We start from the raw sequence: 22,581 nt of genomic DNA, 5'->3' as shown, positions 1-22,581 counted from the left end.
ATGGCCCGAAGCCCCAAGAATTACAAAGTGCTCACCAACACCCAAGATTCTCCCCTCCCACAGCTCGCTCGTTTTTTTTTTTCCCCCCAGTGCGTGTCGGAATCTTCTTAAAGCGCTCTCTTAATCTGATCTGCTCAATGCGAGCGGGTGAAAGGATTTCCGGGGCTAAGAAAGCATTCATTCCCATTTTTTCCCCCCGTGTTGCACTTTGCATTTTCACCACTTGCTGGCTCAGGAATAATGCAAACTTGCTGCTTTGGTTTTTCTGTATTTTACCGTGTATTTTATTAGCATTCGTGCACACTTGATGGTGGCCGCAAGTCATCTTTGTCAGTCCACTACCGTAAAAAATCGGATGGCCATAATGAGCCTAAAATGCCTACCAAATTTCAAGTTGCTATGTGGTACTGGCTTTGGGGGCTAAAATTTCTAAAACTGCAAATAAAAACAGGAGAGGACGTCATTAATGATTTTTAACGAGATGTCAATCTTCACAGCCATGGTAAAAGGAAGGAAGAACAAAACCAAAAGGCTACTATACGCTAAGGTTCAACACGGTAATTGTAGTGTCTAAAAAAAAAAATACAAAAACAAAAGGTAACATATGTTCCTGCTCCCAGGAATCAAGTCATGTTTCATGCTAGGAGCTAACGATGCTAAGCTATGTATTAACATAGCCTCTGTTCATTTTTAGGGGAACTGAGTCATGTTTGGTACGAAAAGCTAACAATGCTAAGCTACATGTCAACATGTGGATGTAGTGCAAAAAAACTAAAAACTAAACTTTATCTTTATAACATTAGTTTCTGTTTTGGAGAAATCGAGTCATGTTTGGTGCTTGATGCTAACATAACTAAGCTACATGTCAACGCGACGGCTAGCGTGTCAGAAAAACAAAAACAAAAGGTCACATATGTTCCTGTTCAGAGGAATTTAGTCATGTTTCATGCTAGGAGCTAACGATGCTAAGCTATGTATTAACATAGCCTCTGCCATGTTAGAAAACAAACCAAAACAAAAGGCTAGCAGTTAGATAAACACATTCTTCGTCTCCATGTAATCCTTTTATTACTAAATTATTTGGTACGGATAGCTAACAACGCTACGCTACGTGCCAACACAACAATTATAGTGTTGGAAATTTTAAATCAAACAAATGCCTACCTGAAGGATTAAATACGTTTTTTTTTTTGCCAACATCTGTTCATTTTTAGGGGAACTGAGTCATGTTTGGTACGAAAAGCTAACAATGCTAAGCTACATGTCAACATGTGGATGTAGTGCAAAAAAACTAAAAACTAAACTTTATCTTTATAACATTAGTTTCTGTTTTGGAGAAATCGAGTCATGTTTGGTGCTTGGTGCTAACATAACTAAGCTACATGTCAACGCGACGGCTAGCGTGTCAGAAAAACAAAAACAAAAGGTAACATATGTTCCTGTTCAGAGGAATTTAGTCATGTTTCATGCTAGGAGCTAACGATGCTAAGCTATGTATTAACATAGCCTCTGCCATGTTAGAAAACAAAACAAAACAAAAGGCTAGCAGTTAGATAAACACGTTCTTCGTCTACATGTAATCCTTTTATTGCCAAATTATTTGGTACTGATAGCTAACAACGCTACGCTACGTGCCAACACAACAATTATAGTGTTGGAAATTTTAAATCAAACAAATGCCTACCTGAAGGATTAAATAAGTTTTTTTTTTTAGGGGAACTGAGTCATGTTTGGTACGAAAAGCTAACAATGCTAAGCTACATGTCAACATGTGGATGTAGTGCAAAAAAACTAAAAACTAAACTTTATCTTTATAACATTAGTTTCTATTTTGGAGAAATCGAGTCATGTTTGGTGCTTGGTGCTAACATAACTAAGCTACATGTCAACGCGACGGCTAGCGTGTCAGAAAAACAAAAACAAAAGGTAACATATGTTCCTGTTCAGAGGAATTTAGTCATGTTTCATGCTAGGAGCTAACGATGCTAAGCTATGTATTAACATAGCCTCTGCCATGTTAGAAAACAAAACAAAACAAAAGGCTAGCAGTTAGATAAACACGTTCTTCGTCTACATGTAATCCTTTTATTGCCAAATTATTTGGTACTGATAGCTAACAACGCTACGCTATGTGCCAACACAACAATTATAGTGTTGGAAATTTTAAATCAAACAAATGCCTACCTGAAGGATTAAATAAGTTTTTTTTTTTAGGGGAACTGAGTCATGTTTGGTACGAAAAGCTAACAATGCTAAGCTACATGTCAACATGTGGATGTAGTGTAAAAAAAAATACAAAAATTAAACTTTATCTGGAGGGTGAATAAGTAAGTTATTTCCCAACATTAGTTCCTGTTTGGAGAAATCGAGTCATGTATGGTGCTAGGTGCTAACACAACTAAGCTACATGTCAACGCGACGGCTAGCGTGTCTGAAAAACAAAAAGGCTAGCAGGAGGATAAACACGTTCTTCGCCAACAATTGTTCCTGTTCAGAGGAATTGAGTCATGTTTGGTGCCGCGAGCTATCATCACTAAGCTAAGTGTCAGGAAAAACAAACAAAAACAAAGACTAAGGAGGATAAATAAGCGATAAATAAAGTAGTCCCTTCCTCATTGTCCCTCAGCTCTGTGTTGCAAAGAGACGACGGCGTCGGGGCGTCCCGATTGTGCCGCTTCCTCTTTTGTCCCGTCTGATTTACAGCGCCGTCCCGGCTGTGTAATAAGAGTTTGTCTTTAGAGCTCGAGGAGTAATGCGGGCGGGCCTTTTGTTTGCCGGCTTGATGGCGCGAAAGCCCTGCGAGCTGTCATAATGATAATAATAATAAAAAAGAAAAAGCTGCTGTGAGCGAGAGCCAATCAGGAGCGGCGCAAAACAGATTGAGTTCAACGTGCCTGCTGTTGTGCTGCTGCTTCTTCTTCTTCTTTGCAGGGCCACGCATTAATGGGAATCTAAATATTGCGGCATTACCAGCGGATGATAATGTAAATTCAAGTTAATATTGCCACAATGCGCATGTGACAGCTCGCCATAATGCGCTCTGGCGGGATTAGTCATTCATTAAACAGGTTTGCCATGCAAAGCCACTGTCAGATTTTTGTCAGGCACAAAAACAAGAAGCCGAGCCAGCCGCTCTCTTCTTCTTCTCTCTTACAATTAAAATCTGCCGGGCTGATTAGGCGAGGAAGAGCGCTTTAATCTGACTTCCTCTTCCTCGGCGCCGGCCGATAATGGAGGAGGCGGCAGACAAAAGCTGCCATCAAAGTGCCACGTTTCGCTCGGCATTGTGGGGAGGAAGAAATCACACATTAGAGATGGCGGAAGTGGAATCACAAGGACTATGAATAACTCGTCAATGGGGAGTCCATTTGCTCTTCTATGCGGGTGCGAACGCCATTGTGGCCGAGGCGCACGCAGCTTTGTCTGTATTATTCGCAAACGCTATTCAAGTGCAACATCTAATGAGAGCCGAAACACATCTTCGCACTTTGCAAAAGACAAAAACACAACACAGGAGAGGAGCTTCGAAAGGGGCCAGGGTTTCAAGGAAGGGTTAGAGTTTCATGTTAAGGTTTTAGTATTTAGGGATTTAAGACGGGTTCGGTTTCATGCCAGTGTTACAGTTTCCAGACAGGGTTAAACTTTTCAAGTAGGGTTTTAAGCCGTTGTGAGGCTTTCAAGTCAGGATTAGAGTTTCACCCGAGGGTTTAAAGGCAGGATTGAGGTTTTGAAGACAGGATAAGGGTTTCAATTGTTGAGTTGGATTTCGAGTTAAGGTTTTAAACCAGAATTCGAATTTCAAGTACGGGGTTTAAAACACGGTTAAGAGTTTACAAGTTAGGGTTTCTAGCCATGATTGGGATTTCAAGTTAGGGTTTCAAAACGGGGTTAAGGTTTGAAGTTTCAAGACAGGGTTAGGGTTCCAAGCCAGAGTTGGGGTGTGAAATTAAGATTTCAAAGTAGCATTTCAAGCCAAGGTTGGAATTTCAAATTAGTTTTAAAGAAGGATTAGGGTTTGATTGAAGGATTTTAAGTCACTTATTAGGTTTTTAAAGTATGGTTTTAGGACAGATTTGGGATTTCCAGATGAAGATAGAGAGTCAGAATAAGGATAGGGTTAGCGTTTTAAATTAGGGCTTCAAGTCATTTCAAACAATGGGTAGGGTTTCAAAGAACGGTCTCAGCCAGCTTTGGGTTTCAAAGTAGGGTTTCAATTCAGAGATTACGATACCAAATTTATTTCAGGGTTTCTAATAAGGAATACAAGTCAGAGGTAGGGCTTCAAATTAGAGTCGGCAGCCTGGTTAGGGTTTCAAGTGAAGGAATGAATAAAGTTCCGAATGTCAGTCCGGTCTTGGTCTTGCGTGCGTCCATGTTGAGGTTGGAGCTGGGCGGTCACCTGCGCCACAGTGAAAGGTCGCCGGTGCGTCCTAATCGGAGCAGGCCGGCGGTTTTCATAGCAGGACGTGCTAATCCTCTCGGAGCACAATGACGATAATCATCGTTATTACGGCAGGCGAGTCGGGGGGCCGTCGAAGCGCTCGGAATGGAGACTTTGACGCATAATCCTTCTGCCTTGAAAGGTTAAAGACGGATTTGAATATTATGATCCTCCGCTCGGAAAACGATAGCGCCGCTTTTCAAGAAGCTCGGGGCGCGCGCTTGTGCAGCCTCCGCCAAGGCAGGCTGTTCACTTTCCAAAAAACAGAATTTAAGCAAAAACTGCACATTTTAAAATTGCTTTTATGGTTGAAGTCAACATGTTAATTTCCAACCAGAATGGCGGACTTTTCAGGCAATATTTTCCAGCTTTGACTGCCAAAAACGTTAAATAACGTTTAGTAAAATCCTATGGAGTGCCAAAGACGTTAAAAGACGTTTTTTTCAAAACAGAGGCGAAACTAACCATTTTCTATTGTTGATTACTGAAAAATGGAATAAGGTAGAAACAAACTTTTTTTTTCTGATGAAAGATGAGAGTCCAATCTTTCATTTGGTAGTATGTGTGTTTCCATAGTCCAAACACATACTTTTCTGTGGACCTTGAAAGATCAGTCAAAAATGCTTAAATCGGTTGGCACCCACGGCATTCCTTTTCTAAAAACGTCTGGCAGTCAAAGAGTTAATACCTCGGGAGCAGATTTTATTTTTTTTTCAAATGCATTTCAATGAGCGTCAATTATACGAGAATTTTGGCTATTCATGGGCCGGGCCGGTCAAATCCTCTGCGAATCGTGGGGGAATCGAATGTACAGTAAATAAACATGTTTAAATCGATTGATCAAAAAAGCAGAACAAAATGGAGCAATTTATCCAATGATTTGTTATCAATCATTTTTGTTTTTTTTCCGTTGATCGGCTCCAAAATCCTGATCGTGTGAAGTCTGACTTGACCTTTTCCTATTTAATAATGTGGCGTGCGTCCACGTATGATATCAGCGGTCGTGCGCCAATCGCGTACTATTAAACACACGCGTTCCCTTAATTAAATCACGGCCCGCTTCTTCCCGACAGCAAGGTCGCCGGCGCATTAAAGGCGGAAGGCGTTTAAGGTAGGAGAGGTTAATTAAGCGCCCGTTGCCTTTTGCTTTCCTCCAGCAGGGCAGCATTCTTCTGCCCCACATGGCTTCACAATGTGACGCTTCTTTTTTTATTTTATTTCTTCTTCTATCCTTGTACTGCCCGCTTTATCTCAACTATCGTAGTGGGATAATAAAAAAAAGTTTTTTTTTAAAAAAAAAAAAAGACACTGGCCTTGCGTGAACCTCAGAAACAAAGCGCCGCCGCCGCCGCCGCCGCCGCCGCCGCCGCCGCCGCCGCCGCGTCGAAGGACGAATCGTCTCCTCCGAAAAACGTGCCCGCAGTGTCCGACTCGCTCACACGTGCATGAAGCTGACTTTTGTTTTTGAGATTTGCACTTTTCAACACTGTGTGAGAGGATGTTTCTCATGCATATGTTTTTCAGGATAGTGTGGATCCACAGTACCTAATGACACTTCAAAAACATTTATTTATACGTTCTCCATCATTGTTTATTGTATTTTTACACCACACAGCAACATTTGAATTTATTAAAAAGATAACCCCAAAAAAATGTTGCTGTTTTTTTTTTTTTTAGGAGGCTAGATCGAAGTAATGGCATTTCAATTCATTTTCATGGGGAAAATGACATTTAGTGCAACATCAATAGTTTGTCTGCGTTTTCTGGACATTTTAGTTCAACTTCTTTTTAGGAAAAAAGGAACAGCAATAGTGTGTCTTCCTTCGAAAGGTTGGTGTTAACATTAGGTTTGGGAATAAATTTAGCTGTTAAGATCAAATGTTAACATTAAATGAGAGCTAAGTACCCTTAATGAAGTTGCCCTGAACGAATGGATTTTGGGGGCCTTTAATGTGGTTAGGGGGTCCGAAATTTGGCAGGGTTGTTGCGGGACAAGAGTGATTCAAGGAGTTAAGGTTAAGATGGGTCAAAACACAATTCCCACGGAGGGTACTAGACTGTGGCACATGGCTCAGGATGACGGGAAGTATAATATCCAAAACAAATGTATTTTTTGAAAAATGGTGTAATTAAGCAAGCAGTGGGGGTTCAAGAAAGTCATTTTCCATGGTCTCCTTTTACAAACAGATGAATTTGTAAACTTCATTTTTTGAGTTACTGTTTTAGGGATTGGGGTTAGATTTGAGTTTTACTGTAAAAAATTAGGGCGATTAGGGTGTTTTGGTTAAAGGGTTAAAGGTTAGATTTAGGGTCAAGATAAGAAGATAAAGTGTTAGGGTGTTTGGTCAGGGATTAGAGTTAAAGGAAGGGTTAAATTTAGGGCAAAGGTTACAGGTCAAGTACAGGGTTAATGCATTTGATTCAAGGGTCAAGGCTAGTGTAAAAGTTTTAGGGTTATTCCAAAAATACAAATCAAGACGTCTCTACGGTGAGGGTTGGCCCTAACAGACGCTTCCTAAATTCCAATATTCCAAGCCTGGCTGCTAACCCCCCCCCCATTCAGCCACTGCAATCCAATCGTCGGACTCTCCACCTTTCTTGGCACATTCTTCACCTTCCTCGTCTTGCGAAGATGACGAGGGGAGATGAAGAGGCCCAGATGGCATCAGTATTGTGGCTACAATCATCCGCCTCTTTTGTGGCCGCCCACGCGTCAGACGACACGGCCACGGACGGCGAGCTGCGGAGCGATACTTGAAGCATCCAGGAAGCGGCGGGAACGCTCTTGTTTTGTCTGTGGCCTTCATCAAAAAGCTTCGTCAGCAAACGCTGTGACACAAAACACTCGCACGTGCCGAGCCTGCTCTGCTCTGCTCAGCTGGATGGCAGGAATATGTTTTTTCCTTTTGTCGTCCATAACCGTGAAATTCCAAGGAAGAAAAGCCCAAAATAGCAGGCGCTATTGTTTGGTTGCGCTAGCGTGCTAGCGCAACCAAACATTTTGCGACACTTTCTTCATTTCTCCAGGAATATGAAAGGATCTTTAATCTTAATTGGAATTTGATTTATCTTCCTGACATAGCATTATTATCTTATGTCACCATACAAATTGACAATACCACAGGACACCAAAGATCTGCATTAGCTATTCGTATTGACATTAGCCTGTGAATGACCACATCAACTCGAACCAGTTATTCAATGTACTTTTGCTGAAAAACACCAACTTAGGACCAACAAAACAAACAAAAAAAATCGATGATCATATGTTTACAAAGCTATATTCATCTATTTCATTCAAAAATATCCGAGTGTAGCCTATACTAGCACGTAAACACACGGAAAGATTAAACCTTTTATTTTAAAATAACTTACTTTGTTCTCCAGGATCCTGTGTCGTACCTTGGCAGAACAAAGGATGTTGTTCCTCTTTGATCCCTATTTTAAACCCATCGAAGTCGCTACTAAGTAGCCTCATCCTAGCTAACGTTAAGCTAGGTTGTTTTTCAGTTCCAGCATCCAAGTTTGCAAACAACCTTTCAAGTAGTTGCTAGCATGGCGTTAGCGCGGTATCCACCCACTAATGCCTCCAGTTGGTCCAAATGCTCAAGTGTTAATTTTATCATTTTTAAATGTAGTCTCAGTTTTAGTCTAGTTTCAATCGCGCTTGTTATTTTTATATAGTCCACTTTTTGTCTGATACAAAAAAATCTAGCATTTTAGCTTTATTTTAGTCCAAGAAAACATACTTTTATTCATCTAGTTTTAGTCAACAAAAACGGTTCACGTTTTAATCACTTCGATCATTTTACCCATTACAATATTTTTTGGGCAGCAGATAATGAACGTTTCGGATATAAAACTATTTCACATATAATTACAGTATATTGGCAAGTGGCTACTATGGTGTCATGCGACAAGATAGTAAAGTAGCTAGTATTAGTTAGCGGTCGGAAAAACGTTGTTAGATCGTTATGTCCAGGAAAAAGTTCCCCACGGGGAAAATAAAAGTATATCGTATCGTATTAATGTTACGTTATAATTACAATTGAACATTTTTTTTTTACTATTCACTATGAAAAAATTAGATCATTTTCATCATCAATAAAATGTCCATAGATTTTCCGGCCCGGTGAAAAATGTGTTTTCGTTGACAAAATAAACACTAATGCTGCTTGCCTTTTAACTGGAACACGTAAGACGGAGCACATAACCTAAAACGATAGTTTGGCACTATATTGACATGACAATATAATATGATTCAATGCAGCAAAATGTGACACTACAGTACATTCCATGTCAATGTTCAATGTACCATGTCACAGTAGTTTACTGCTGACTTTCGGCCCCGGCTGGAATTCCAGCGGACACAAAGCGGCGTGGAAGTGACAGGCATAAATATGGAATAGGATCCAGCCAATCCCCCGTCAGAGCCTCTGGAAATCAGGGCTTCCGAGGAGGCCTAGCCTTGGACCGAGATTGTCACTTGGGCAATTGAGCTATTGGTTACGGAGGAGGAGGAAAAGGGGGGGGGGATGAGGAGGAGGAGGGGCAAGGTGGGAACAAAGTGTCAACTGGATGTGAAGCTTCTATTATCGCCGATCTGTGGCGAGGCTTCCGTAAGCGGCTTGTTTGTGAGCTGCAGGCCAGCCAGCCATGAAGAGAATATAATTTCAGCCTAGCGTCGGGTAGTGCGACTCGGCCCGGCCCATTGTGAAGCCTGCAAAACACTCACAAAGCAGTCAGCGGCCATCGCGATAAACATCTGCATCGGCCAATCACGCGCTACCGACGCACTTGCACCACAAAAGGCTTTTCTCAATGTACACTACTTACTATGTGGAAAGGTAGCAAACACTATGCCCCTAAAAAATGTTTATTTTATTGATATGATATAAAAGTGTCCAGTAGGGCTTATTTATATGATACCATACGATACAGTACAATACAGTATGGAACGATACGATTCTATACACTAAGGTAAACTTGTTTTTTTGCAAAGTGTCGTCTCCTCTTGGTCTTGCTTGTGCATCTATTATGATGTGTGCACTGGAATGCAATGTGTCACATTTTTCTCAACGCTTGCAGATAAAACAAGAATCAAAAGCGATGTCCCTGATAGCCACGGGGCCCTCATGTGGGGCCTCGTGCTCGCAGCGGATGATAAACACTACATACCCGGCCCATTTCCCTTTAGATACGCATCAGCTACCCTTCATTATGCCGCGTGAAGCTTCCCTCATTTAGCCCGGGATAGCATCTCCTTTATCCTGCCTGCAAATACCCGCATCGCCGTTCGCTCGGCTTCTAAAGCCAGATGGTGGCAAAATAAGACCTCCTCCAGGGATCGGTGACAGAACCTGGAAGTCACAAAGCGCTCCATATGTAACTCTCTGGGGCTTTGTTTGTGTGTGTGTGTGTGTGGTACTTAGAAAGTTTGTGGTAGTCAGCCATTGTTGTTTATATCATGCTGCTAACTAAGTAGCTCATAGCTCACTAGCATGTCTAATATAAGAGTATTGCTTTGGTATCATCTTGGTGGCAAAGAACTATGTTGAAGTGAGGGGAGGAGCTGCATTTAATCATAGTACAGCCCTGTTGCCTTTTTGGGAAATGTCAATTTTTCACAGCAAGGCTCAATCCCAGTCCCACTGCACTTCTGTCTATTAACATTGCTGATGTCATTTTTGCGTAATACCGTTGGCCAGCATGGATATGTTTAGCACAACAGATTAGAAAAAAACATTGTACATCGATTTTGTAAAATACTACTGACTAAATAACGATGTGGCTATGTTTTTTTTGTACAGTACTGTTGACTAAACATTGTGGCTAAAGGTTTTGCTAGCTTACATTTTGTTAGCTTACAGCTAACCAACTCATTCGTGTTACGTTCTGATCTAAATAACTTGTGGATTTAATTTTAGCTTATTACTGCTGACTAAATAAAATTGTGGATAAGCCTAGTTTTTTTCCTATGCAGCTGACTAGCATGGATATAGTTGTTGTTTTTTTTTCATATTACTGCTAGCTAGATAAGATTCTGGATATTGTGTTTGTGCAATGCGGCCAATTAAAATCATCATTGTGTTCAAATGTTTGAAATAATTCTGCTGCCGTTTTCTTACTGCTGAATGACTAACTGACGAAATACCATTTCCACTTTCACCTCATGTCAACAGCAGTACAGCAAGTCAGCACTGTAACATTCTTGATGTTTTTCCCGCCGCTAGCCATCCTGCCGCATTGTGTTGTTTGCGCGAGACGACACCTCTCGCTTCCCGCGACACTGTTGACATGTTTGGCCCCCCGAGAAAGGCGGCGCATAAACACGGATGACGGTGAGATGGGAGCCCGCTTCCCTATCAAGATTCCCGTCATATTTCCCCGGCTGACTAGACTAAGCACGCGGCCGAGGCATGAGCCGATAAAGGGTGTCTTTCACACAGCAACAACACGTAGCGCTGCGCTTATCGCCGCCCAAGGAGGACAGGGCCCAGATTGTTACATTTGCTGGTTTGTTGTTTTCTTCTTTGGGGCTGCGATAACGCACCAGGAATCCGAGCACAGGGGTGGGGGGGAGTCCATCTGTGCGGGTCGCCAGCGCAAAAAGGCAGGAAGGCAGGCCCGCGTTAAAAGGAAAAAAATGCCATCAACCATCGCAATCAAATCATGATCAAGTTTGGAGAGAAAATCCTTCAAATAAAAGAAGAGTAAACTGTCAGTGGACCCACGCTTTGGTATTTGCAAACTTGTCCCTTTTTGCTTTCTCTTTTTTTTTTTACCTAACCCTACCGTATTTGCCGGAAAAAAATAGCCTAATTAAGTGCTATTGTGCAATAACAGAATTGCTTGCTCGCCATCTGGTGGCATCTTGTTGGCAGAGGTGGCAAATTCAGGTCCAGAAAGTAAAAATCCTGCCACAGTTTGGCTTTAGCCCCGGGTACTAGCTAGCTAGCTCCTTAGCTAGCTCCCATGGTGCTCATTTAACTGCTAGGGAGCTAACTAGCTAGCTAGCATCAATAGCTAAACCCAAACTGTGGCAGGGTACTAACCAACTAACCTACAACCCAATTAACTAACCAACCAAGTAATAAATGGTGCACACATCCTTTCTGTATAATAGTGCTATCTTATAAACAAACTAACATAACAATTTTGTTTGCCTTTGCTAATTTATTTTCTACAACTTACGATGAAGTTAAGTTTTGGGCACTGAAACAAAATATAATACACACATAAAAAAAAGGAGGGGGGATAACAGTAAAATAAAATGATATAAAAAAATACATCAAATAAAATGCAATAACGAATCTCTAAAATGAATATCGTTTTTAGAAGAATTACCTTAAAAAAAGGTCACATTAATAGACTAACACGACAACAATAACGATGACGATGAAATTGGTCAGGTAAACGCAGCCGGCACGCCCTGTCTAAACAAGCTCGCCGAACAGAGTGAAAGTGATCACCCCCCCACACCCCAATCGCTCCTTCAGCCCCCCTGCTTCGCCTCTTTTGAGCACGCCGGCTCTTCTTTAATTGTGACAGTAAACTGCTGGCTGTTACGGGCTGTTAAGCGGGATTTAAAACTTGTCAGACAAGACATGTTTGAAATTGCTTTAAATAAGTGCACTGTGTTGCTGTCAAGCGCGAGGCTTAGAGGGGGGAAATATCCCCACAATTGAAGCACTCATCGAGGCTCAGCCTGCTGCTGCTGCTGATGCTGCTGCTACCTTAGCAACATACACGCAAAAAGGCGGCCTTGCAAGGCAGTAGCACCCCCTACTGCACGCCAGGAGTACTGCAAAAACCTCCAAAAGCATCACGTCCCAAAAAAAAAAAAAGCACTTTCTTCTGCACAAAATGCAAATGTGCTGTACTGTATCGTGTTTATGGGATTGACTGAGAGCATAACTGGCATTTATGCAACATCATAACAGGGATTTTTATCATGCAATGTCATGTTTTAAAACAAAAGGGGTCATTTGTGTAAATGTCAACATGCATTATATATTATATATCAACTTGCATTCAGAACTTTTGAAAATGTAAAATCAGTAATTACAATTGCTAGTGTGAGTCATGTAATATGATAAGCACAGTTTTAAAATTGTACTGCACACATTTAGATTTGTTTAAAACAATTAAATGAATACTTCATTCGTCAATATTATTTTACAGAAAAATGCATTAAGGACTATTGTATAATTTCCGATTTCAACAATTGAATAATTGACATATTTTGAACAAATATGAAAACTATAAATAAAAACATAAATACTATTGGTAAGTTTAAAAGTACAGAAAATAAAAACTAGTATATATAAAATAAAGAAATATAATGCCATCATTTAAAATATATATTTATATAATTAAAAAATACACTAAAATAAAGCACAATTCAAGTAAAAAATACATAGGTAGCACAAAAATAATAAAATATATAATGAAAAATAAAAGTAGACTATAAAACATGCACAAATAAAAATGATGAAAAACTATTTTATATTTTCATATACTGTGTATTAAGGATGCACCGATACCAGTACTGAGTTTATGTATTGTGTTTTTGAACAATATTTGGTTCAAATAAAACATTTCCATCATAATTACAAGACATAATATCACTATGAAGTATCGATGCCTGGTAGTATTCAAATGTAAGTACTTGTGCATCTTGACTATATTGCATAAAATTCATATTTAATCCCCCCCCCCCCCCAAAAAAAAATGCATATAAGGATACTAAACAAAAGGAGTAAGATGTTCTTCTCGATTTCCTGCACACACATGACAAGAAGTTGAACTGGAATTCTCGGAAGACGGATTACAACAATTTGAAAAAGGAAAGGAAAAAGGGGAGTCGTGGTCTTCTATTTTTTTTTTTTGGGGGGGGGGGGGGGGGGTCTTGTGATCCGTCCCCCCTCCCCCGCCTCGTGGAGGAGCGCTTATCGGGATTAGATGGTCCAGTGTGTGAGGGGCCTTGCAGTTATTAGCACCTTCTTACAGCCAGCCAGCACAACAGCAGCAAAAGGCAGCGAGACACAGCCAGAGAAGACTTCCAATATGATTTGCTTATAGCTATTAATATGTATGCCTTAAATAGAAGCACACCGCTAAGCAGCTTATGATATTATGAAGAGAATGTTCCCTCAGGGGCATAATGTGGCAGCGGTGACAGCGAGGAGAGATTCCTATTTAGCCAGATGGGCTGTACTTACGTCGAGCATCCTCGCAAGGAAAAAAAAAAAAAAAAATGCTTGTAGGAGGGAAGATGGCGGCTTGGGGGTGGGGGGGGGGTTAGCATGGGAAGGGGGGGGGGGGTCGTCTTCGATAAGCTCTCGTGCAGGCCGTGAATGAAAGACAAGCATGAAAGTGAGCTTTAGCCTCTTTTCTCAGATTTTCCCCGGCAAATGGAGAGGCAGATAGGGCAGGTTGCCTTCGCTTGGCCCGTCTGATTAAGCCAGTGTTCCCACAAGAAGCCAGACACGGCCCAGACATTGTCCAAGCTTGTCCAGGTGGGGGACCTGTCAGCGGCAAGAACGCCAAGCTTAAGCCAGTGTGCGCCGCTCCCAGCGAAAAGATTAGGACCCGGGAAGACATCTTCGCCGCTTTTTTCCTGCCTTGCTCTCTTTTCTTCGTCTGAATGCTTAATTCCAAACAGTTCCTCCTCGTTCTTGCCGTCTGCCTGCCATCACTTTTCATTAGTGATACCACGCACTTCCTTGCCGATACCATAGTGTATGTACACATTTAAGGCTGAGAGGTGTCCGTGACGAACGCAATGACTAAAAATGCATGCGGCTTTTATTTTAGTCGCGCATCCATCGAGTACATGACATGGTTCCAAATTTGGTCACAATCGGACAAAATCTCAGGTTTATCGAAAGAACCCTAAAAAGTGACCCACATTTCAGCCATTGATTTTTGAGAATTTTTTGATGGGTCTACTGATGATAGACGTTAGGGCTCGGTTTAAATTTTTTTTTAAAAAAATCGAATAATCGATATCGAATCGATTTTCGTGACCCACATTTCAGCCATTGAATCTTGAGAATTTTTTGATGGGTCAACTGATGATAGACGTTAGGGCTCGGTTTAAAAAAATAAAAATAAAAAATCGAATAATCGATATCGAATCGATTTTCGTTTTTTTTAGCCTGATGTGATTCATAAAACCATGAATCCAGTATTTTAATATCCCTTTTTTCCCCATAAATCCATAAGAAAATAGCATTTTAAAGGCTATTTTTTTTGTATCTTACTGTTTTCTTGAAATTTATTGTTCAGATGAATTTAAAAGCATTTTCTTACTTTAACTCATTCACTCCCAGACATTTTCACTGAAGCAACTGAAGCGGAATTTTTAATGGTGAAATTCCAGCAGGGATATCTGGAAATGAGTTAAAATGGTTGCTTCAAAACAAAATGTTGCTGATTCCCTGTTCCTTTTCAAGCATGGTTTCTTGCGACTTTTTGTCTACCAAATTTCATTTTGCCAAGTGACAAGTAGGTCAGGGGCTAAAAATTAAAAAAATATATATATATTCTGGAGGAAGGGAGCTTTGGAAATAACCAAACCAAAATGGCTGATTTCCTGTGTCTTTTTAAGACATGGCTTCTTGGAGCTTTTTTTTTTTGTGTGGGTTTGCTCATGATAGAGATGTCTACCAAAATCCATATTGCTCAGGAAAACAGGCTTGGGGGCCTGAATTTTTCAAAAGTTCCCGTTTTAATGATATTAATAATAACAAAAACTAAAGTTTGCAACAGGAAAAAATGGAAAAAAGTAGGGTAGAAAATTAACAAAAAATTGCAAAAAATAAAAGATGAAAAATACATCAATATTTGGCAAAGAAAATTATACACATTAGGAAAAAATACTAAATTTAAAATAAGGTAAATGAAATACATGATAGAAAATATGAAATTACACATGAATACCAAAATAATTGGAAAAATTAAAAAAAATAGACCAATAAAAATCTTAAGTTTTCCTGACTAGGCAAGTTGTAAAGTTTTATTCCCCTTCATTTGCAACGGTCACAAACACCGCACAGCCCCACCCATCCTCCTTCCACATGGCCAATTTCCCAGCAAAGTTTTGTCAAATGCTACAAACAGAATTACAGCTGGAGCGAAACGTTTCATGTAAGACATCCAAATAAATTGCACAACAGCGCGGGCGTAGCGTGACCCCCCAAAGACCCGGCACAATCACATTTGCCAAGTGTGGCCCGACGGGTCAATTCCCGTCGTTCCGGCGAATAACACAAATGCGCAGATTTACCTACCAAGGCGTCGTCTGGCGACGGCATCCCGGACGGACGCCCCCGTCTGTCCGTGACCTGCGTGTTTACGCACCCAATTACCCTCCCGCCTGCCAGATGAAAGCGGCGGCGAGGGTCGGGGGGGGGGGAAGGGAGTCAAAGAGTTCCATCGGGGAGAGGCGGAGAGACATTACGAGCAAATTTCTGCCAAATTGGGAACTAATGAAGAAAGATTAAAGGCAGCAAATGGACAAGCAGTGCCACACTGCCGATGATTATCGGGACTATTATGGCGGGCGCACGCGTTGCACATTTGACAAGACAAGAGGTGAAGTGCTTTGAATGAGGCCCAAAAGGGCTATTAATGCGGACATTTCATAGAGACATTAGTGGGCGGGGCCAGCCTGGTGGGTCATGACCTCCACTTGAATGTAAAATATGACAAAGCGCCAAAGAGTGACAGAGAGTGTGTGCGCGTACCATTTGATTTATATAAACTACGATGTGCGATTAACTCAATTTACGTAAAATACGGTTGTACTAAAAATTTGGTGTGACAAAATTTGTGCGTAAATTTTGAGTTAATTAAGTTAAATGCCACTATATTTTTTTTTATGCGCGATTAATGACTGCCCCTTACTTGGAAAGCCTGCACTGGGTGGAATTCACGTCGCAGCAGCAGACACGTCCACGTCAAAATTTAGCAGTAATTAATTTAATAATAACGCAAATATTTGTGGAGACTGGGGTCAAGTTGTATTTTACAATTTTTAAAAAAAAAAATGTGCAGAATTTCACAAGTTACTTCATGTTAAAGATTAGCTCTGAATGTGAAAAGAAAAATGCACTGAGCTGACATCAATGTCTTGAAAATGCAATCATGCCATCTAGTGGCAGAAAAATGACCTCAACACAAAAGAATATCACATTAGTTTTTTTCACAGTACATCTTTTTAATTGTAACTCACTTTTATGAATTATGACATTGCTGCCATATTTCTATTAGTTTAACATTTTTTGTCCCACTTTTATGTTAACGAGAGTATAAAAACGAGTAAAGTCAAAGTTAAAGCGTTAACTTATTAATCTTAAAAAAATTATCGCATTAATTATGTATTAATTTGGACCGCAGATGATCTTTTAGCTGATTAAATTTTTTTTATCGTTTGACAGCTCTAATTTTATTGTCAATGCATTTAGAATAGATGTAAAATGTGTGATTAATTGCGAGTTAACTATTGAAGTTAAAAAAATCGCTTGACACTCCTACTAAAAAGAAATTAATACATTGAAGATAGAGTATAGACAGTCGACCTCCACATACTGGCAGTTTTTATTTTCATTTTTTTATTGATTTATTTACCCTCGTTGAAAATATTGATCGGCGTACTGTACCGGCAAGGCATATACACCGCACGTCAATATCGGGGAATACTTTCCCCGAGTACTTTTCCGCACGAGAGGTAACAGAACGCGTGTCGTGCAGTCCAGCCTCCCATCATCTGCACCTAAGCTGCGGGAATACAAACAAGCGCCTGCATGGCGGAATTCCTGTCACAAGTTATTGGGCAGCTAAGAGGGCGGGAAATCCTCAACCGCAATATTCTCACCCGGGTAAATCTCAAACGCTGAATAACACAAGCCAAGCAATTTAAGCGGGAAGGTCATAGCAAAGTAAAAGCAGGGGGGGGGGGGATGGGGGGTTAGGATTGTGAGAAAAATAAATAAAAAATAAATAAAAAGTGCTTTTCTGAGAGAGATGAGATATGACGGGAGATGACTTGACGGCAGGTCCACAAAAAGTAATGAATATCCCCGTGCGGCGCGCCGCGACTTTGAGGAAACTGTCAGTCCGATAAAAATTATATTTCAGACGGTGATAACTACAAAAAAAAAAAATATATATATATATATAGATATATATATATAAATGGGGGGGGGGGGGGGGGCACAAAAGCAAGAAAGGACAAATGTGTCTGATGCTGCCCTTAATCCCGAACGAGGCCTGACAGCCGTCAAACGTCGACGCTCAGCAAACAAACAAAACCATTGAAAAAGATTGATTTGAAAGGGGACATATTGTGCAAACTTGACTTTTTTAAACCTTGTATAAAAACGTGTACGTCTGCAATGACCTGCCCACCCACCCAGTGTGAAATTAAAAGCAGTTTACCAAGATTTGAAGGTACAGTTGTCTCATTCTGCAAATCCTTTCCCAAACCTCGACTCTCTGACCAAAAAAAGTGTGTAATCGTGGGTTTTCTTTTTATGGATGTTTTAATGGTTCAGCACCTTTAGTTGCATTTGAATGCAAGTAAAGGTGCTTTATAAATAAAGTTTGATTGATTGAAATGATCACAGAAAAGGCACATCCAGCAGTGCTAGCAAAACCAAGCTAGCGTCAGCACTGTAAACAAGTTGACATTAGCTTAGCTGCTAGGTTGCTAGCATGACTTTTTTCGTAATGACACGTTACGAGAACTCTAAATGGTAGCCGTTTGAAGTTATGGTTTTCGTAGCGTACAATCATCGTTAAAAATCGACAAGAAGTGATAAACACACCAGTCAAGAAAAAAAAAAAAATGAAATGCTAATGCTAATTAAAACGCTAATTCTGCAATTATCAGGTGCCTCAGCTTCCGTTTTCTATTATTTTTTTAAATTATTATTGTTTTAGGTTGATAGGTTGGATGTATACTGAGACGGCTGCTCCCCCCCCCCCCCCAAACAAATGACAAAATGTTTTTGTTTTTTTTTAATCGCAAACTACTTTGTCAAGTTTAGTCATCTGCCCGTTTCTGAAAATGTTGGTGGGCGAGTAAAAGTTAGGATTGGGGTAACGGATTGAGGTTAGAGTTAGGGGTAGGGTTGTCAGGATGTTTGTCTTAAGTTTAGGTTAGTATTATAAAGTTAGGGTTATGGTTAATAAAGGAACGTGCAAAAGTGAAATGAGTTAGCATAAGGAGGGTACGGGATTAATATTAATTTGAGCTTTACTAAAGAAACTTTTAAATGTGAGAATCTAAAGATTAACGTTTTCAAAAGTAACTTCCATGATATTATGTGAATACAAATAATGAAGTTAAGTTGAATGCATGAATCGAAACGTACTCTTGTAATACACCAATTGACTTCCTTTTGTGCGTACACAAAGAACTGAGCGGCCGCAAATGTGTTTTGCCTTGTGTGGCGGGAAAATAAAGCATCCTTAGTCAAAAAAAAAAATACACTGTTGTGTCCCACGTCTCTCCCTTGAATAAATCACCGGCGTTTATTGAGTCTGTGGCGCCGCGACAACACTGGGCCGCCATTCAGCCCCGGAACCCGTCAAAGACTTGCAAGCCCAAGTTAGGGACGGGAATTAAGGAGCGTTTGCCAATATTGTGGATCAAGAACGGCGGGAAGAAAAGCGCCATTCTCAACGCTACCTGGCCAGGGGAATAACGCCACAATGGACATCAAACAATCCGCCCATTCACGTCGACGTGAGGGACCTTGGAGCGCTCGCAACAAACACGAGACCAAGCCACGTGAACGCGGCTGAATGGCGCCTTTTATTAGACGCGCGCACCCTTTTGTGCCTGACAATGGAGTCGCTCTCGTAAAAAGTCCAAAGAAAAGTTGCCTTTGCAAAATGTTGCGGAAAGTTTGCTGTGTGTACGTGCGACTCGCAGGGAGGACGCCGCCAAGGGCGAGGACATCAAGGATAAATGATCTGCTTTAAAAACAGGCTCTCTCTAACTTTGTGGGTTCGGGGCAGATATTTTTCCAAGGACCCCCACAGAATACTATCGCCGATTAAACATTACTACGACACTATTTGCTAGGTGCTGGGTATCGACTAACTTCCTCAATCAATTCGATTTCGACTTCCTGATTGGATTCAATTCACTTCAATCCGATATAGATTATTTATTATTATTTTAAATATTGACATGGTCCCAAAGACGTTTTTATACGTTTTGTATGTTGTTTTTTTATGCTAGAGCATACAGAAGGCTTTGATGTAGACGCTGAACGCTTTAAGAATGCTTAAAGCAATAGTAGTTATTACAAATAGCAGGTGGTAGCAGAGAATAAGAGATCAACCAGGGCCATGTTGCAAAAAAGCTATTTTCCAACCGTTTTAAACAGATTTGTGCATAATGATGAAAGTTACCTATATTCTCATGCTAATTGCTGCAAAATGGAAACAGAAAACTGATTTTTTTTAATTTATTAATTCCTGATGATAGAAGAGACTCTAATCTTTCCTATGGTAGGGTCCATGTTTTTATTGCAATAAAACAATATTCTGTGGGCCTTGCAAAATCAGTCAAAATCCAGTGAACTCGATTCAATTAAATCCGATATAGATTATTTATTATTATTTTAAATATTGACATGGTCCCAAAAACGTTTTTATACGTTTTGTATGTTTTTTTTATGCTAGAGCATACAGAAGGCTTTGATGTAGACTATGAACTGAAGAGAATGCTTAAAGCAATAGTAGTTATTACAAATAGCAGGTGGTAGCAGAGAATAAGAGATCAACCAGGGCCATGGTGCAAAAAAGCTATTTTCCAACCGTTTTAAACAGATTTGTGCATAATGATGAAAGTTACCTATATTCTCATGCTAATTGCTGCAAAATGGAAACAGAAAACTGATTTTTTTTAATTTATTAATTCCTGATGAAAGAAGAGACTCTAATCTTTCCTATGGTAGGGTCTATGTTTTTATTGCAATAAAACAATATTCTGTGGGCCTTGCAAAATCAGTCAAAATCCAGTGAACTCGATTCAATTAAATCCGATATAGATTATTTATTATTATTTTAAATATTGACATGGTCCCAAAAACGTTTTTATACGTTTTGTATGTTTTTTTATTTTTTATGCTAGAGCATACAGAAGGCTTTGATGTAGACTCTGAACTGAAGATGAATGCTTAAAGCAATAGTAGTTATTACAAATAGCAGGTGGTAGCAGAGAATAAGAGATCAACCAGGGCCATGTTGCAAAAAAGCTATTTTCCAACCGTTTTAAACAGATTTGTGCATAATGATGAAAGTTACCTATATTCTCATGCTAATTGCTGCAAAATGGAAACAGAAAACTGATTTTTTTTAATTTATTAATTCCTGATGATAGAAGAGACTCTAATCTTTCCTATGGTAGGGTCCATGTTTTTATTGCAATAAAACAATATTCTGTGGGCCTTGCAAAATCAGTCAAAATCCAGTGAACTCGATTCAATTAAATCCGATATAGATTATTTATTATTATTTTAAATATTGACATGGTCCCAAAAACGTTTTTATACGTTTTGTATGTTTTTTTTATGCTAGAGCATACAGAAGGCTTTGATGTAGACTATGAACTGAAGAGAATGCTTAAAGCAATAGTAGTTATTACAAATAGCAGGTGGTAGCAGAGAATAAGAGATCAACCAGGGCCATGGTGCAAAAAAGCTATTTTCCAACCGTTTTAAACAGATTTGTGCATAATGATGAAAGTTACCTATATTCTCATGCTAATTGCTGCAAAATGGAAACAGAAAACTGATTTTTTTTAATTTATTAATTCCTGATGAAAGAAGAGACTCTAATCTTTCCTATGGTAGGGTCTATGTTTTTATTGCAATAAAACAATATTCTGTGGGCCTTGCAAAATCAGTCAAAATCCAGTGAACTCGATTCAATTAAATCCGATATAGATTATTTATTATTATTTTAAATATTGACATGGTCCCAAAAACGTTTTTATACGTTTTGTATGTTTTTTTATTTTTTATGCTAGAGCATACAGAAGGCTTTGATGTAGACTCTGAACTGAAGATGAATGCTTAAAGCAATAGTAGTTATTACAAATAGCAGGTGGTAGCAGAGAATAAGAGATCAACCAGGGCCATGTTGCAAAAAAGCTATTTTCCAACCGTTTTAAACAGATTTGTGCATAATGATGAAATTTACCTATATTCTCATGCTAATTGCTGCAAAATGGAAACAGCTTTTAAAAAAATAATTAATAAGTCAGGTCTTTATAAATGTGAGAAAAATACATGTGAACAGTAAATTTAAAAAAAAACAATAAGATACGAATTTTAAAAATGGCCTTTAAAATGATATTTTCTTGAGAATTTATGGGAGGGTGGGGGAATATAAAATAATAATAATATCAATTATTCAATGTTTTTAAACCCAGCCCTACTATTTGCCGATTCTCAACCACTGCTGGTCCCAAGCCCAGATAAAAAATTATCATTTTTAAAAAGCTAGAACAAGCTAAAAACTCTACTGGTGATAAAATATCCATCCCATCCACAGTTCCATTTGCTCAGGGACTTTGTGATGACCCCCGACCACCCCAAGCAACGCAGGGCGTGAAAAAAAACAAAAAAAACATTACAACCATTGTCCACCAGAGAGCGCTAAAGAGCCTCTCCAGTCCCCACAACACACAGAAACCATGACGTGTGTACGAGTATGTACGTGTGTGTCAGAAGTCATGGAGGTGTGTGCATGCTCTCACCTGAGTGACATTCTTCTTCTTCTCTCTGCAGCGCCTCCGACAGCAGATAAGACTTATCGCCGCCCACGCTGGAGATTTGCCCTCAATCCGGCCCGAGTAACCACAGCTCCGCTTCCAAAAGCGAGCGGCGGCCCACGGTGCCACAAATACTGCGACTCGCCTGACAGCCAACACGAAAGGGCGACATGTCATCCTCCTCGCTGCCGCTGTCACATGATGCCACCGGATGACAAAGGTCAAGAACGAGGATCATGGCTGAAGATTGTCACTTCTCTATCGCCTCTCGAACCCTACATGTGGCTGACATTACAAACAAACATAAGAGTCTTTTTTGGGGGGGGAAATACAATGACTC

General features: G+C 40.0%; 1 protein-coding gene across 2 annotated transcripts in view; it reads right to left on the bottom strand.

Annotated features, from left to right (window-relative positions):
• The window catches only part of sox14 (SRY-box transcription factor 14), a 131,099-nt gene that overhangs the window by 106,683 nt on the left and 1,835 nt on the right, over positions 1-22,581 (bottom strand). For both annotated transcript variants that reach the window (XR_013296494.1, XM_077585056.1), the window contains exon 2: positions 22,227-22,526. The gene's annotated coding sequence lies outside the window, so the exon portion shown is untranslated. The remainder of the gene's footprint in view (positions 1-22,226; positions 22,527-22,581) is intronic.

The sequence above is a fragment of the Vanacampus margaritifer genome, chromosome 13, assembly GCF_051991255.1.
Source record: "Vanacampus margaritifer isolate UIUO_Vmar chromosome 13, RoL_Vmar_1.0, whole genome shotgun sequence".
Lineage (NCBI taxonomy): Eukaryota > Metazoa > Chordata > Actinopteri > Syngnathiformes > Syngnathidae > Vanacampus > Vanacampus margaritifer.
This window is presented reverse-complemented; position numbering and strand designations above follow the sequence as displayed.